The 15906-nt window shown below is 41.3% G+C and overlaps 1 protein-coding gene across 1 annotated transcript in view; it reads left to right on the plus strand.

Annotated features, from left to right (window-relative positions):
• Nucleotides 1-7890: 7890 nt before the first annotated feature.
• The window catches only part of tinagl1 (tubulointerstitial nephritis antigen-like 1), a 44838-nt gene continuing 36822 nt past the window's right edge, over nt 7891-15906 (plus strand). The window contains exon 1 of the mRNA XM_060942858.1: nt 7891-8266. The gene's annotated coding sequence lies outside the window, so the exon portion shown is untranslated. The remainder of the gene's footprint in view (nt 8267-15906) is intronic.

Consider the following 15906-nt stretch of genomic DNA (forward strand, 5'->3'; position numbering starts at 1 on the left):
TTGGATATTGATATGCCTACCTCCTGGAGAGTGTTGTTCACTTGGTTGGCTGTTGTGAAAGGGTTTCTCTTTACTATGGAAATTATTCTGCGATCATCCACCACTGTTGTCTTCTGTGGGCGTCCAGGTCTTTTTGCATTGATGAGTTCGCCAGTGCTTTCTTTCTTTCTCAGGATGTACCAAACTGTAGATTTTGCCACTCCTAATATTGTAGCAATTTCTCGGATGGGTTTTTTCTGTTTTCGCAGCTTAAGGATGGCTTGTTTCACCTGCATGGAGAGCTCCTTTGACCAATTACTTTTGGTCCCTTTAAAAACAGGGTGGCACATATTAAGGAGCTGAAACTCCTAAACCCTTCATCCAATTTTAATGTGGATACCCTCAAATGAAAGCTGAAAGTCTGGACTTTATGTTCATGTCCATTATATAACTATAACTTGAATATGTTTCAGTAAACAGGTAAAAAAACAAAATTTGTGTCAGTGTCCAAATATATATGGACCTAACTGTATGTGAAACTTTGCTTTCAGTATCTGGTGTGACCCCCTTGTGCAGCAATAACTGCAACTAAACATTTCCGGTAACTGTTGATCAGTTCTGCACACCGGCTCAGAGGAATTTTAGCCCATTCCTTCATACAGAACAGCTTCAACTCTGGGATGTTAGTGGGTTTCCCCACATGAACTGCTCGTTTCAGGTCCTTCCATAACATTCCGACTGGATTAAGGTCAGGACTTTGACTTGGCCATTCCAAAACATTAACTTTATTCTTCTTTAACCATTCTTTGGTAGAACGACTTGTGTGCTTAGGGTTGTTGTCTTGCTGCATGACCCACCTTCTCTTGAGATTCAGTTCATGGACAGATGTCTTGACATTTTTCTTTAGAATTTGCTGGTATAATTCAGAATTCATTGTTCCATCAATGATGGCAAGCTGTCCTGGCCCAGATGCAGCAAAACAGGCCCAAACCATGATACTACCACCACCATGTTTCACAGATGGGATAAGGTTCTTATGCTGGAATGCAGGGTTTTCCTTTCTCCAAATATAATGCTTCTCATTTAAACCAAAATGTTCTATTTTGGTCTCATCCATCCACAAAACATTTTTCCAATAGCCTTCTGGCTTGTCCGCGTGATCTTTAGCAAACTGCAGACGAGCAACAATGTTCTTTTTGGAGAGCAGTGACTTTCTCCTTGCAATCCTGCCATGCACACCATTGTTGTTCAGTGTTCTCCTGATGGTGGACTCATGAACATTAATATTAGCCAATGTGAGAGAGGCCTTCAGTTGCTTAGAAGTTACCCTGGGGCCTTTGTGACCTCGCCGAGTATTACACACCTTGTTCTTGGAGTGATCTTTGTTGGTCGACCACTCCTGGGGAGGGTAACAATGGTATTGAATTTTCTCCATTTGTATACAATCTGTCTGACTGTGGATTGGTGGAGTCCAAACTCTTTAGGGATGGTTTTGTAACCTTTTCCAGCCTGATGAGCATCAACAATGCTTTTTCTGAGGTCCTCAGAAATCTCCGTTGTTCGTGCCATGATACACTTCCACAAATGTGTGTTGTGAAGATCAGACTTTGATAGATCCCTGTTCTTTAAATAAAACAGGGTGCCCACTCACACCTGATTGTCATCCCATTGATTTAAAACACCCGACTCTAATTTCACCTTCAAATTAACTGCTAATCGGGCGGCACGGTGGTGTAGTTAGCGCTGTCGCCTCACAGCAAGAAGGTCCTGGGTTCGAGCCCCGGGGCCGGCGAGGGCCTTTCTGTGTGGAGTTTGCATGTTCTCCCCGTGTCCGCGTGGGTTTCCTCCGGGTGCTCCGGTTTCCCCCACAGTCCAAAGACATGCAGGTTAGGTTGACTGGTGACTCTAAATTGACCATAGGTGTGAATGTGAGTGTGAATGGTTGTCTGTGTCTATGTGTCAGCCCTGTGATGACCTGGCGACTTGTCCAGGGTGTACCCCGCCTTTCGCCCGTAGTCAGCTGGGATAGGCTCCAGCTTGCCTGCGACCCTGTAGAAGGATAAAGCGGCTAGAGATAATGAGATGAGATTAACTGCTAATCCTAGAGGTTCACATACTTTTGCCACTCACAGACATTCAATATTGGATCATTTTCCTCAATAAATAAATGACCAAGTATAATATTTTGTCTCATTTGTTTAACTGGGTTCTCTTTATCTACTTTCAGGACTTGTGTGAAAATCTGATGATGTTTTAGATCGTATTTATGCAGAAATATAGAAAATTCTAAAGGGTTCACAAACTTTCAAGCACCACTGTAAGTAAACCTCCAGGTTCAGTTCAGTCATGAGCTTTGGTTACTGTTTGTGTGGAGTTTGGTATGTTCTCCCTGAGTCTGTGTGGGTTCTTCAGCTTCCTTTTAGAAACATTCCAGGAAGTGGATTAGTCTGGACACAGTGTTCCTGGGTTAGGCTCCAGGTTCATAGCAACCCTGACCAGGATAAAGCTGATACTGAAGATGGATGGATGGATGGTTTTAAACCATTTTTTTAAAACTTGCAAATTCTTTAGGATGAACCATCATCCATTAAATGAGTCTGACTGGGACAGTGGAGCTTATCCATTTCCGTGTCAGCTGTACATGCTCACATTACCATGGTTCACTAATATGGTGGTAAAATTTGGATCATGAGTATGTAACCTCCCCCCCTTTTTTTTTCTTTTAATTCACATCACTGTTCATACAATTTTCTGCCAGAAGTACAAGCATTTTACATGTATTTTAAGCAATCTGTAACTGGGCTTTCTTGTGGTAAAACTGAGGTTTGGACTTAGTATGGTAATCTTTGGCATATCTATCCATAAATTACAGACAGTGTTCTTGATCTATTGAGAATATTTCTATATTATTAAGTATTTTCTGTCATCCAGTTTCGGTCTTTTTATGCTCCTCCAGCTCACCAGCATTTTTACATCTTAGCAATGATTATTGCCAAACAGGTATTTTAAAACACTTTAAAACATGTTTTGATTTAGTCTGATTATTCATGCTTATGATATGCTAATGCAAGTCAAATACAAACTAAGTCACAATTCAAGTCATGATTGTTCAGTATTAATGGGCCGAAAGTCTGCCAAGAAAACACACCTTTCCCTTCCCCACATTATTACACCACCTCCACCAGTATGGACAGCTGACACAAGGCAGGTTGGGCCCACAGATTCATGCTGTTGGCACCAAATTCTGACCCCACGATCTGTGTACCTCAGCAGAAACCGAGATTTATCCGACCAGGCTGCGGTTTTCCAGCCTTCAGCTGTGAGCCTGTGCCCACTGCAGCCTCAGCTTTCTGGTCTTGACTGATAGAAGTGGAACCCGCCAGAGTTTTCAGCTGTTGTAACCCATCCACCTCAAGGTTTGATTGTGTTCTGCATTCTGAAATGCTTTCCTGCTCACCACCATTGTACAGAGTGGTTATCTGAGTTATTGTAGCCTTTTGAACCAGTATGGCCATTCTTTATTGACCTCTCTCATCAACAAGGCGTTTCTGTCTGTAGAACTGCCACTCACTGGATGTTGTTTTCGTTATTGCACCATTCTGAGTAAACTCTAGAGACTGTTGTGGGTGAAAATCCCAGGAGGTCAGCAGTTATAGAAATATTCAAACCAGCCCGTCTGGCACCAACAATCATGCCACAGTCAAAATCACTGAGATCACATTTTTCCCCATTCTGATAGTTGATGTGAATATTATCAGTACACCATCATTACACCACTTTATTGTGCTTGTCCCTGTATGAACACAACACATGCTGACACGTTCCATCTGTTACCCAGGACTGATGTGTATCACAGGCTGCTGAAAGCGAAGAGCATAATTGTTCTATAATGGGCTGACAATTAACCATGCATTACTTCTAATCTTAAAAATCTCTTTCCAGCTTCTGTGCCATGAAATCAATACCTTTTTTTTTCAGTGACTGGATTTAGTGCTCTATCTTCTCTTTTTTAATTGGAATTGTGCCCTACCTTGTTTAACATCTCAAACTAACTAACATGTATAAGCAAACATATAATTAGTGTTGATCAAATAAAACACGGTAGGAGGAATATCATTTCTACGTCATTGACCTGATATAGATATTTACATCCTGAAATTAAAGTTGACAGCTTGCACGTTCTCCATTTTCTCCATTGCCTAACCATTGTAGGGGATGGCGTAATAAACAAGATTATACTGTTTGCTATGCCTGTAAGCAAGGAAGTGTAAAAAGAGATCAGAGCAAGTCAATACATGTTGAAATAATCTTTAAAACATGGAGGGAGAGGAGTGTTGTAATCTTTACTTACTTGCTTCAAGAAAAAAACGGCTTATCTCATTGTACTCTCAGATTAGTCAGTTATTCATCTTAATGCTCAGTATTCGGTAAGTACTATATATTATTCAGTAAGTACAAGTCGGAAAGGTGTGTAGCACTGGCGGCTCGTTAATAGGGGCGATTTGGGCGACGCACTCCCAAACAGGGAGGGAGATTTTTTTTTTTTTATCTACTCCTACTACCGACAGTAATGTCATTGTCCAATCAGGCTAAGGTCGCGCCTGGTGTAGCCACGCCCTTTTGGGGCGATTTCTGTCAGGTTCAGATTTGCCCCAAAATCTCTCATTGACACTAATGCTGCGTTCATGTGCTATGGGAAGATGATATTTTCCAGTTGGGAAGTGGTATTTACCAGTGTGTTGTGTTCACATGCTTTTGTTGTTGTTGACAAATTAAAGATGGTGGACCAGATTCAAGTTAGCAATAGTTAGTTAGCTATCGTTAGCAATAGCGTCTGCTCTGGATAGGTAAAAACAAACCATAACAACACATTTTTAAAGGAAACGGATTTCTAACGTATTATATTACACTTGTTAATGACGCAACATTGCATAGACACCAAAAACTACCCACTAGTACTAGTAAAAAAAAACTTTAGTAGCGTACAATGCTTAGCATTCAAGTGTCTTGTACCGCTCGCCGCCATGTTGAAAAGGTTAAAGTTCATCTCATCTCGGCAACTCGTGTATCAAAATTTTCTACGAGTTGCCCAGTGGAAAATACCACAAGAGGGGGCGTTCATGTGTGCTTTCCATGTCGGCGTTTGGTATTTACCATAATTCCCATAGCACATGAATGCAGCATAATGGTACGTACGGTTTTTTTCGAAAATCCTGCTCCCAATGCATTTTCTATTAGGTTTTATGTGCTCGCACAAGCAGCGTGCTTACGTCATACGCCTGTTGCGCCGCGCAAGTGTTGCCAGATTGGTTTTAAGTGCATTTTGGGGGGGTTTTGAACATAATTTTGGGCTGGAAAACGCAACTTGCGCAGGAAATGTGTGAACATTCTATGAAGATGGCGGCGAGTGTTGAGTGCAACAATACGATAGCGTCTCTGAAAGGAGTTCCCTTTAGTCGTCGTACCAATGAGGAGAAAACGGCAATCAAACAGCTAGGACCTCCTAGACTGAATTTAAACATCAAGCAAGTGTCTACGAAGGGGGAGAAGACCTGCTCAAGAGGTTTTAACAAGAACTGGTACCACCGGAAAACTTGGCGAGCTGGCTGTGATGTAGTCAATGCTCTTTTTTGCTCCCCTTGCGTTCTCTTCCACCCTGGAAGTAGCACAGCAGACGGTACAGTGATATCTGATAATTGAATTTACTAGGCAAAAGTTGTGTGTGTGTGTTTTACCAATGGCAGTTTAACATTGCCATGCTTGGAATATTTCAGTAGCCTCAAGTTCTCTCTGACTTGGTGTAAATTAAGCATATTTTCAGTTTTTATATATTGTACAGTATGTGTTCATTGGAGCCAGCAGCACCTTACCCTTTTTTCCAACTTGTTAAGCCAAGTTGCACTGACTACAAAACCTTGTGTAACCTTGTGTGTGTATATAGCTAAATAACTAAAGCCTTTTGTGCTCATTGACATGCTTGTAATACTTTTAAATTTCCTTTTAAGGCATGGCTTTCTGGAGGAATTCTTGGGGAAAAAAACTGCAGAATTTATTTAGAATTATTTGTTGTTAAAATGCTGCAATTCCATATCAAAAAAACACATAATTAAGCTGCACATGTTTGTTTGATGGTTATGTTTTTCTTCATCTTTTTCAAAACTTAAATAAACACTTGTTTTGGATTTATATCCTGCCACTTTAATTGCATTCTTTAGAATTGAAGAAATCAGAATATGTTTATAATTAAGAATGTGTCTACTTATTATAGAATACTGGAATAATATGAGAAAATAAATGAGTAATGTAATATTAATTGATTGTGATGCCAAATGTTTTGCTTTGAAGGCTTCACAATGAATCTTCCTTAGTTTTAGCCTGGCAAGCCAGACTAAATGTGAATATTTGCCACTCGTAGGCAAAAATATTTTTGGCCGCTAGGCGAGTGGGTCTAGTTTACTAGGCTACCTTAGTTTGCCACCTTTAACTTGTTTGGTGTTGCCACCTAGTGGAGAGAAGAGATAGTCTATATTGATATCTGAATTTACCAGGCAAAAACAAGTTCGGCCAATTGACTTGCTACCTAGGTCAATTTACTTCAGTCCTGTGGACATTTACGGTCCGTGTAGACATAACGGGGGGGAAAATTGCCCCCCCCCCCGAAAAAAAATTCAGGAGCTGCCACTGGTGTGTAGTCATGACTGTAATCACTGAAAGTGTGTAAGTGGTTTCTGGGTGTTTAAGGAGTCAAATTATGCTCTGATATTAATGACACATAATCTACTGTGATATTTTTCACTTTAATTACTTAAGGTTCTTTTCTCCTGACTAATAAGTACTTGTCATATTTTGGCCCAACAAGATCCCCAACAAAGACCTCCTCCAGCTCAGCCAGCCCGCATGCATCGTCAATGAAATACAGCATAGACGACGTCGATGCCCCAGACAAGTATTGTGAGGGTTGCACTGTGATGGACCCCACAAGGCAAGAGACCAAGGGGCAGACCAAGGAACACCTGGCGAAGGACAGTTGAAGCAGAACTTAAGCAAATTGGGATCACCAGGAGTGAGACTGAGACCAAGGCAAAAGACCGTGCCAGATGGAGGGATCTTGTGCTTATGCTCCAGTGGGAGCAAAGAGGATAAGTAATAAGTACTTGTCATCTCACTGGATAAGATTTATACTCAGTTGTAGTCTTGTTTCATTCCTTGACTGTGCACAAACTATCCATTGATTTGTTGACCATTACATTACATTAATTACATTGCAGGCATTTAGCAGATGCTTTTATGTGATGTACAACAGACCCAGAGCAGCCTGGGGAGCAGTTGAGGGTTCGGTGCCTTGCTCAAGGGCACATCAGCCTTTCCTGCTGGTCCAGGGAATCAAACTGGCAACCTTTTGGTCCCAAAGCTGCTTCTCTGTCATGGCTTCCTCATGGCACTACTCCAAGGAAAAGTCTGTTCTGTTACTACATGCCCTCTGTGATTTTTAAACAAACAGTTCTGGAAACTTCACTACATCACTATAGCCAGGTTTTCTTACAGTGCCTTTAGAGATTTAGAGCAATATTTCAGGCAATACACTTCTCCCACTGTGGTTCCTCTTGCCCTCTGGACTGCCAGAGATGAGACTGGTGCATGATCCTGATACGCTACTTTTCTTATCTTATGTTAGCCATCTTGCTGCTGGAATCATTTTTTTTTTTCCTCAGTGCTTAGTTTTGTATCATGCAGGTATCAGAATCAAGTAAAGTTTGCCCAAAGTTTAAAGATGTGTTTGTATTTAAAATCGAGCCTACATTTCCTTATACTGTACATTTGTGTGTGTAAATGCCAATCAAGTTGAACGGAGTTGAATTCTGATAATTATTTCCAGTTTAATTTGCTTTTGTTTTTTTTAAATACAGATATGATGTATTGGCTACATTTGGGTACATTCATTTAAAGATGATGTGCAAGATGCTTTTGGTGGTGCTGGTGCTGTTGTCTCATTGACCACCAGGAGGTGAGTCATGCAAAGGCATGAGAGAGAGAGAGAGAGAGAGAGACTGACTGACTGACTGACTAATGAGACAGTAGGGGTGAATGATAGAGTAAGTGAAAGGAGAAGGTCCTCCCACCTAGTCACAGTATAAAGCCCAGCACTGAGTCTGAGAGACAGACAGCTAAGAGGGACTGAAAGGTAGAAGAGGAAAAAGAACTGATAGAGGCTGTAAACACTTGTCTGTCTTGTTCTGTTTTGCTTCTGGAATAAAACAGCAGAGGATTTATTCCATACAGTGACAAGGTAAGCGCACCCTTTCTTCTTTGATTCTTGTGTGTGTGTGTGTGTGTGGGTGGGTGTCCCTCCCTCCCCTGCTCCAGACCGCAGACAGGTGTGCAGATAGTGAGTGTCGAACCCTCTTGGACCAAAACTAGAGGCAGTTTAACAAAGCCCAGTGTTTAAAGTTAAGAATGAGAAGATCTGGTCATGTTTGTGCTGAAATTAAACACATGAAAAAATGTCTACACCACAAACTCAACTCACCTGAGTGGCCTCTCCTAACTCCAACATATTTATTCAGTAGTTCTTCAAATATTGCTCATTGTGTCATTTTCATGTAGGAGCATTTATAGAGTGACGCTCCTCAGAGTGAGAAGTTTAATATTCAGTAGAACAGTGTTCTGCTGACTGAAACAAAAATATTTCATGTAGTAAGAAATCTAAGTGTAAGTCTGGATATATGGACACTAGATTCGCAGTTCTTCTTCTGGGATATTTGATTTGCAGTGCTAGTGGACTTTGAGTGAAATACACTGAGTGATTTATACAGCTATGGAAAAAATGAAGAAATCACTTTTAATGGTGATGCCAATCAGTATGGACTCTTTTTTTTCTCCATAGCTGTATATCTTGAACACGTTCTTGAATTAATAAGATCTTTAATCACTGTACCGTATATTATATTTGAGTTATGACTTACTTTACTACTCTGTCTTTACAAGATATTTTTGTTATAGTTTGCTGGTATGCATTAGAGTATTAAACCATGTTTTAAACACATTATTACAGCTTTCATAAATTTTTATTATTTTTATTAAAATACAAAGTTTTACAGTTTGTAGATCCGATGCACCATGTGCGGGGCTTCGTTTCTAGTTTAAAAACATAAATGAAATAAAAATAACAAAATGAGAAATATTCAAAAACAACTGAATAAATAAAATAGGATAAGGAAAGTACACTCAGCTGAGTTGAATCTTTGGTGTAAAGCAATTTTAAATGCACTTAAAGGTGTGTGTGTGTGTATGTGTGTGTATACACTGCCTGCATGCCAGACAAGACTTGTTGAATTTAGGTGTTATTATAAGAGCCAATAAGCTGGGGATTGTTGGTCACTGGTGTGTCATTGTTTACATGCCGAGAACACTCTAGAAAATCTAAGAAGCTTTAGAAAGTCTTCTGTGCTGCTGAAATCTCTTCAGCTCTAATCCCTTACTTAACTTTATAGAATATTTGAAACCATCCAGGATTAAACATTTGAAGAAGCTTTTTTTTTTCTTGTAACACTTACAGTATTTAAGCCTTTCATGAGAATATCTGAGTTTACTTGCTGAAGGTCAGCACCTGGTTTGTGCAGAGTGTATCGCTGATGTGAGGAAAAGCTCTAGCAGACCATCATCTCATCAGCAGCAGCATCTTGTAGCCCATCTGTGTCTCTCCTCTGATGTAGGAGGATTTGCTTATGGGTCAGTAGCTCAGTTTGGGCTCGGAACAGCTGGGCTTTGACCACTGAGTGCTTTGAGCTACACTATGGTAGTTTTGAAAAGAAGGACAGATATATAGATATACAGTCATGTGAAAAAGAAAGTACACCCTCTTTTAAGTGTCAGGACATAATCATCTGGTCCTTACCAGGTCTTAAAATTAGGCAAATACAACCTCAGATGACCAATAACACCAGGTGTTGTTGATCAAATTAATTTGATTAATTGATCATCAGCAAGTGTGGCCACCTCTTAAAAAGCAGAAGTTTTGGCAGTTTGCTGGTCTGGAGCACTCAGGTGTATGTTAACACAATGCCAAGGAGGAAAGACATCAGCAATGATCTTAGAGAAGCAATTGTTGCTGCACATCAGTCTGGGAAGGGTTATAAGGCCATTTCCAAACAATTTGAAATCCATCATTCTTCTGTGAGAAAGATTATTCAGAAGTGGAAAACATTCAAGACGGTTGCCAATCTTCCCAGGAGTGGACGTCTCAGCAAATTTACTCCAAGGTCAGACAGTGCAATGTTCAGAGAAATTGCAAAAAACCCAAGAACTACATCTAGGACTCTACAGGCCACAGTTATCATGTTAAATGTTAAAGTTCATGAAGTACAATTAGAAAAAGACTGCACACGTATGGCTTGTTTGGAAGGGTTGCCAGAAGAAAGCCTCTTCTATCTAAAAAGAACATCACAGCACGGCATAGGTTTGCAAAGATGCATTTGAACAAACCACAAGCCTTCTGGAACAACGTCCTTTGGACAGATGAGACCAAAGTGGAAATGTTTGGCCATAATGCACAGCACCATGTTTGGCGAAAACCAAACACAGCATATCGGCACAAACACATACCAACCATCAAGCATGGTGGTGGAGGGGTGATGATTTGGGCTTGTTTTGCAGCCACAGGGCCTGGGCATCTTGTAGTCACTGAGTCAACCATGAACCAAAGTATTCTGGCAAATGTGAGGCCATCTGCCCAACAGCTAAAGCTTGGCTGCAATTGGGTCATACAACAGGACAATGATCCCAAACACACCAGCAAATCTACAGCAGAATGGCTGAAAAAGAAAAGAATCAAGGTGTTGGAATGGCCAAGTCAAAGTCCAGACCTCAACCCAATTGAAATGCTGCGGTGAGACCTTAAGAGAGCTGTGTATAAACAAATGCGCTCAAACATGAATGAACTGAAGCAATGTTGTAAAGAAGAGTGGGCCAAAATTCCTCCGCAATGATGTGAGACTGATAAAATCATACAGAAAATGATTGCTTCAAGTTACTGCTGCAAAAGGTGGTTCTACAAGCTATTGAATCATGGGGTGTACTTACTTTTTCACACATGGATTCTGCATTTTCACTTAATTTTTGTTAAATAAATAATGATACGGTGGAATCTGTTGTGTGTTACTTTACACCTGAGGTTAGATTTGCATAATTTTAGGACCTGGTGAGGATGAGATGATTTTTTTTTTTTTTTTTTGTTATGTCTTGATTGGTAAAACCATGTAACTGGAAGAGGGTCTCATCTCATTATCTGTAGCCGCTTTATCCTGTTCTACAGGGTCGCAGGCAAGCTGGATCCTATCCCAGCTGACTACGGGCGAAAGGCGGGGTACACCCTGGACAAGTCGCCAAGTCATCACAGGGCTGACACATAGACACACACAACCATTCACACTCACATTCAGGGCTCGAAATTAACTTTTTTTCTTTGTGTCCCCCAGTGGTCCCGAATTCTGTGTTGTATTGTCCCGAATGGAAGCAATAGTGTCCCCATTTTTTTCCTCTCTGAAATAACCAGTGGTTAATATTATCATATGAAGTCTCATCTCACCTCATTATCTCTAGCCGCTTTATCCTGCCCTACAGGGTCGCAGGCAAGCCGGAGCCCATCCCAGCTGACCACGGGCGAAAGGCGGGGTACACCCTGGACAAGTCGCCAGGTCATCACAGGGCTGACACACAGACAACCATTCACACTCTCATTCACACCTACGGTCAATTTAGAGTCACCAGTTAACCTAACCTGCATGTCTTTGGACTGTGGGGGAAACCGGAGCACCCGGAGGAAACCCACGCGGACACGGGGAGAACATGCAAACTCCGCACAGAAAGGCCCTCGCCGGCCACGGGGCTCGAACCCAGACCTTCTTGCTGTGAGGCAACAGCGCTAACCACTACACCACCGTGCTGTAAGAGGGTGTACTTTCTTTTCATATGACTGTATTTAATGGATCACAGGTTTGTAAAGGTGTTCTATTTGAGACCCTGTTTGACAGGAAAATTGTTGTACAGCTTTGCCATCCTCAAAGATCCACTAAAGACCTCTACATGGTTCCGTACTTAACCGTTTGTTTGTTTTGTAATACTTTAAACATCCTCAAATATCCAAATGAATTATTTTACCTAACTGCTGTACACTTTTGCAGTCCATGCGTATGGTTTTTTTGATGCACTTATGTCAAAGACATCAAAAGTGTTAAAGCATTAGGTTTGATATTTTAGATTCTTCAAAGTAGCCAGTGTTTACCTCGATGACGCTTTGCACACTATTGGCATTATCTTAACCAGCTTCATGAGGGAGTCACCTGGAATACTTTTCATTTAACAGTTATGCCTCGTCAAAAGTTAATTAGCGCAATTTATTGCCTTCTTAATGCGTTTGAGATCAAGCGGTAAATAGTAAATAGTAAAAATACAGTAAATAGTCCTATTCCACAACTGTAGTAATCCATATTACATCAAGAACCGAACAACTAAAGAAAGAGAAACAGCATCCATCATTACTTTAAGACTGAAGTGTATTTTAATTAATAAAACTAAAGAAAAACCATTGAATTAGAAGGTGTGTCCAAACTTTTGTCTGGTACTGCATGTGTAAAAAATATATACATCTCCAATAGGCTAGACTTTAGTAACATGGGCAACAAGAGGAGTCTTAAAATTATACTCTTAAATTAAAAAAAGCGTTCAAACTGGAATGTTCGATGTAAAAGGTTATATGTTTTGTCTCACTATGGGAACCATATCCTTAAATATCTCATCTCATTATCTCTAGCCGCTTTATCCTGTTCTACAGGGTCGCAGGCAAGCTGGAGCCTATCCCAGCTGACTACGGGCGAAAGGCAGGGTACACCCTGGACAAGTCGCCAGGTCATCACAGGGCTGACACATAGACACAGACAACCATTCACATTCACACCTACGGTCAATTTAGAGTCACCAGTTAACCTAACCTGCATGTCTTTGGACTGTGGGGGAAACCGGAGCACCCGGAGGAAACCCACGCGGACACGGGGAGAACATGCAAACTCCACACAGAAAGGCCCTCGCCGGCCACGGGGCTCGAACCCAGACCTTCTTGCTGTGAGGCGACAGCGCTAACCACTACACCACCATGCCGCCCTCCTTAAATATCAAAATAAATAAATGAAAAAAAAAATTTTCAAGGATCCTTATTTTATTTTGTTGATGATACCTGCTATGAGGTAATTTATTAGTCTTGATATCATATCATATGACCCAGGCCTGGTGAGCAGCTTGTCTTTCTGCTTGTTGATCTGTTCAGTAGGCCGTATAGATCAGAGGTCAGACCACAGCCAGTCACTGTTACACCAGTTTTTATCAGTGGGGTCAAAATGCCACCCTCACTGCCGCTCTGTTGCTGACAGCATTGAGTATGACAAACTGAGTTCATCCTCTTTTAGTCCTTCTGGAGTATTTTCTGCCTCTCTGCTTTATGAAAGTCAATGAAAAGGGCTTTGGTCAGAGAACCACTGTGTGAGAGTGTATATGAGAAAGTCTGTGTTGGCTGACAAAAGGCACAGCCATGCACAAAACTGTAAAACAATGTCCTTTTTCCGGGGCTGCTCTCGGTGCAGATGTGGTTTTGTGCTTACAGTCAAGTTGATTAGATTTAGATTAAATTATTGAAGCTATTTATATAACTCTCAGTCGTCCCTCAGGACTCTGTGCTTGCAACCTGATTCCAGAGCAAGGACTTCAAAAGCAGTCATGTGTGGTCTTAAGCCATTGTTAGTCTGGGGCTGGAAGAGAACATGAGGGCCAACAGGTTGTGCTACAAATGACCAAAGCTTGAGCAGAGACACCACGATACTCTGTACACAGAGGCCCAGATGGGCCATAAAAGCCAAGTACGGACATATTAAAGCTGAAATCAGAGTTGTTCGTGCTGCTCCTACAGTGAGTGCATGCATGAGAGCATGCAGCACCTGTGCATATGCATACCTTCTATATCTTAATGTTGAGAAACGTGACAGTTCTGATATCCCATAATGCTGTGTGTTTGAGTTTGACAGAAGGAAGTTGCTGTTTCTGCTACACTGATGTGGGCAGTCTGCCCTCGGCATTAAAGCTACTTTTTACCACATTTAGATTAATGATGACTTTTCCTCCTTCCTGAACCACTTGCTTTTTATTGCAGTTAATTTACAGCGTAATCAGTCTAGTTTAGATCTTTCAGTCCTAACACTGCACTATGATAAGGAAAGTCATTAGTACATGATGTAAGGCAGTTTAGGCGCTACAACCTAGAACGTTCTAAACAGCAGGAAAAATAAGGGGTTATAATAATAATAATAATAATAATGCATTTTAATACATGAGTACGAAAATAAAATTTGTTCTATGAGCATCTGTTGTACTACTTGAGAATTTTCAGCATTCTGGACAAGATGTAATTATTTTATTTTTCTAATAACAGCATGTGCTGAAGTGTTTTATTCGTCTTGTACCACAGCAATTTGCCAACAATTAGATTATTTATTAAAGAACGACATATTAAACTTTTATTCATTCAGTGTTGCATTTAATGTGGTGGAACATCTGCGAAACAAGTTACTTCCTGTTATGTCTTTCATTTATAGAAAAACATCAAGTCATTCCCTCACCAGCCTCTTTTTCTTTCTCTCTCTCTTGAAGTTAGCATGACAGAACACAAAGCCCTCTGTCCTGAACTTTTTGTTCCAGAAAAAGGCTGACCCTGGAGACGTGTTCCAAAAAATGTGAAATGACCATCTCCTTACAGAAAACTTGACATGTTTCTTAATCCGTTTGTGTGGCGGTGTCTGTATGAACTGTTACTAATGGAACAATAACATGTTGGAAAGAGCACGTTTATATAAACCTGTGAGTTGCTTTGTAGCCAGCACTATGGTCCGAGCCATGCTGCTGGAGCAAATTAATCAACACCTTCTGACCAATCAGATTTCCATCCCATCCCATCCATTATCCATAACTGCTTATCCTGTACAGGGTCGCGGGCAAGCTGGAGCCTATCCCAGCTGACTATGGGCGAGAGGCGGGGTACACCCTGGACAAGTCGCCAGGTCATCGCAGGGCTGACACATAGACACAGACAACCATTCACACTCACATTCACACCTACAGTCAATATAGATTAGATTAGATAAAACTTTACTGATCCCTTTGGGCGGGTTCCCTCAGGGAAATTAAGATTCCAGCAGCATCATTACAGCTAAACAGAGAAAATAAATAGAGAAAACTTCTAGATAAATTAAAATAAATTATTTACATATATAAAAAGAATAAGATATGGGGGAGGGGGGAAGGAGGGGAAAAAAGGGGGGGGGGGCGGCAGCAGGAGAGATATTGCACTTTATATTGCACATTGTATGGTATTGCTTATTGTTAGGCTACGCTACTGCTCCGTCCCGTCCTCTGTCCTCCTGCTCCCCCTCCTCCCCCCAGAGAGGAGTTGTACAGTCTGATGGTGTGAGGGACAAAGGAGTTTTTGAGTCTGTTCGTCCTGCACTTGGGAAGGAGCATTCTGTCACTGAACAGGTTCCTCTGGTTGCTGATGACGGTGTGCAGAGGGTGACTGGCATCGTCCATGATTTAGAGTCACCAGTTAACCTAACCTGCATGTCTTTGGACTGTGGGGGAAACCAGAGCACCCGGAGGAAACCCACACAGACACGGGGAGAACATGCAAACTCCACACAGAAAGGCCCTCGCCGGCCACGGGGCTCGAACCCAGAACCTTCTTGCTGTGAGGCGACAGTGCTAACCACTACACCACCATGCCGCCTCAATCAGATTTAAGAATTTTAAATTATTCACAAAGAACATGGTGAGAGTGACAGTTTACTGGGTAATAGACACTGTTTTTAAAAACTGCACACGTAATGATGAAAA

The sequence above is a fragment of the Neoarius graeffei genome, chromosome 16 (assembly GCF_027579695.1).
Source record: "Neoarius graeffei isolate fNeoGra1 chromosome 16, fNeoGra1.pri, whole genome shotgun sequence".
Lineage (NCBI taxonomy): Eukaryota > Metazoa > Chordata > Actinopteri > Siluriformes > Ariidae > Neoarius > Neoarius graeffei.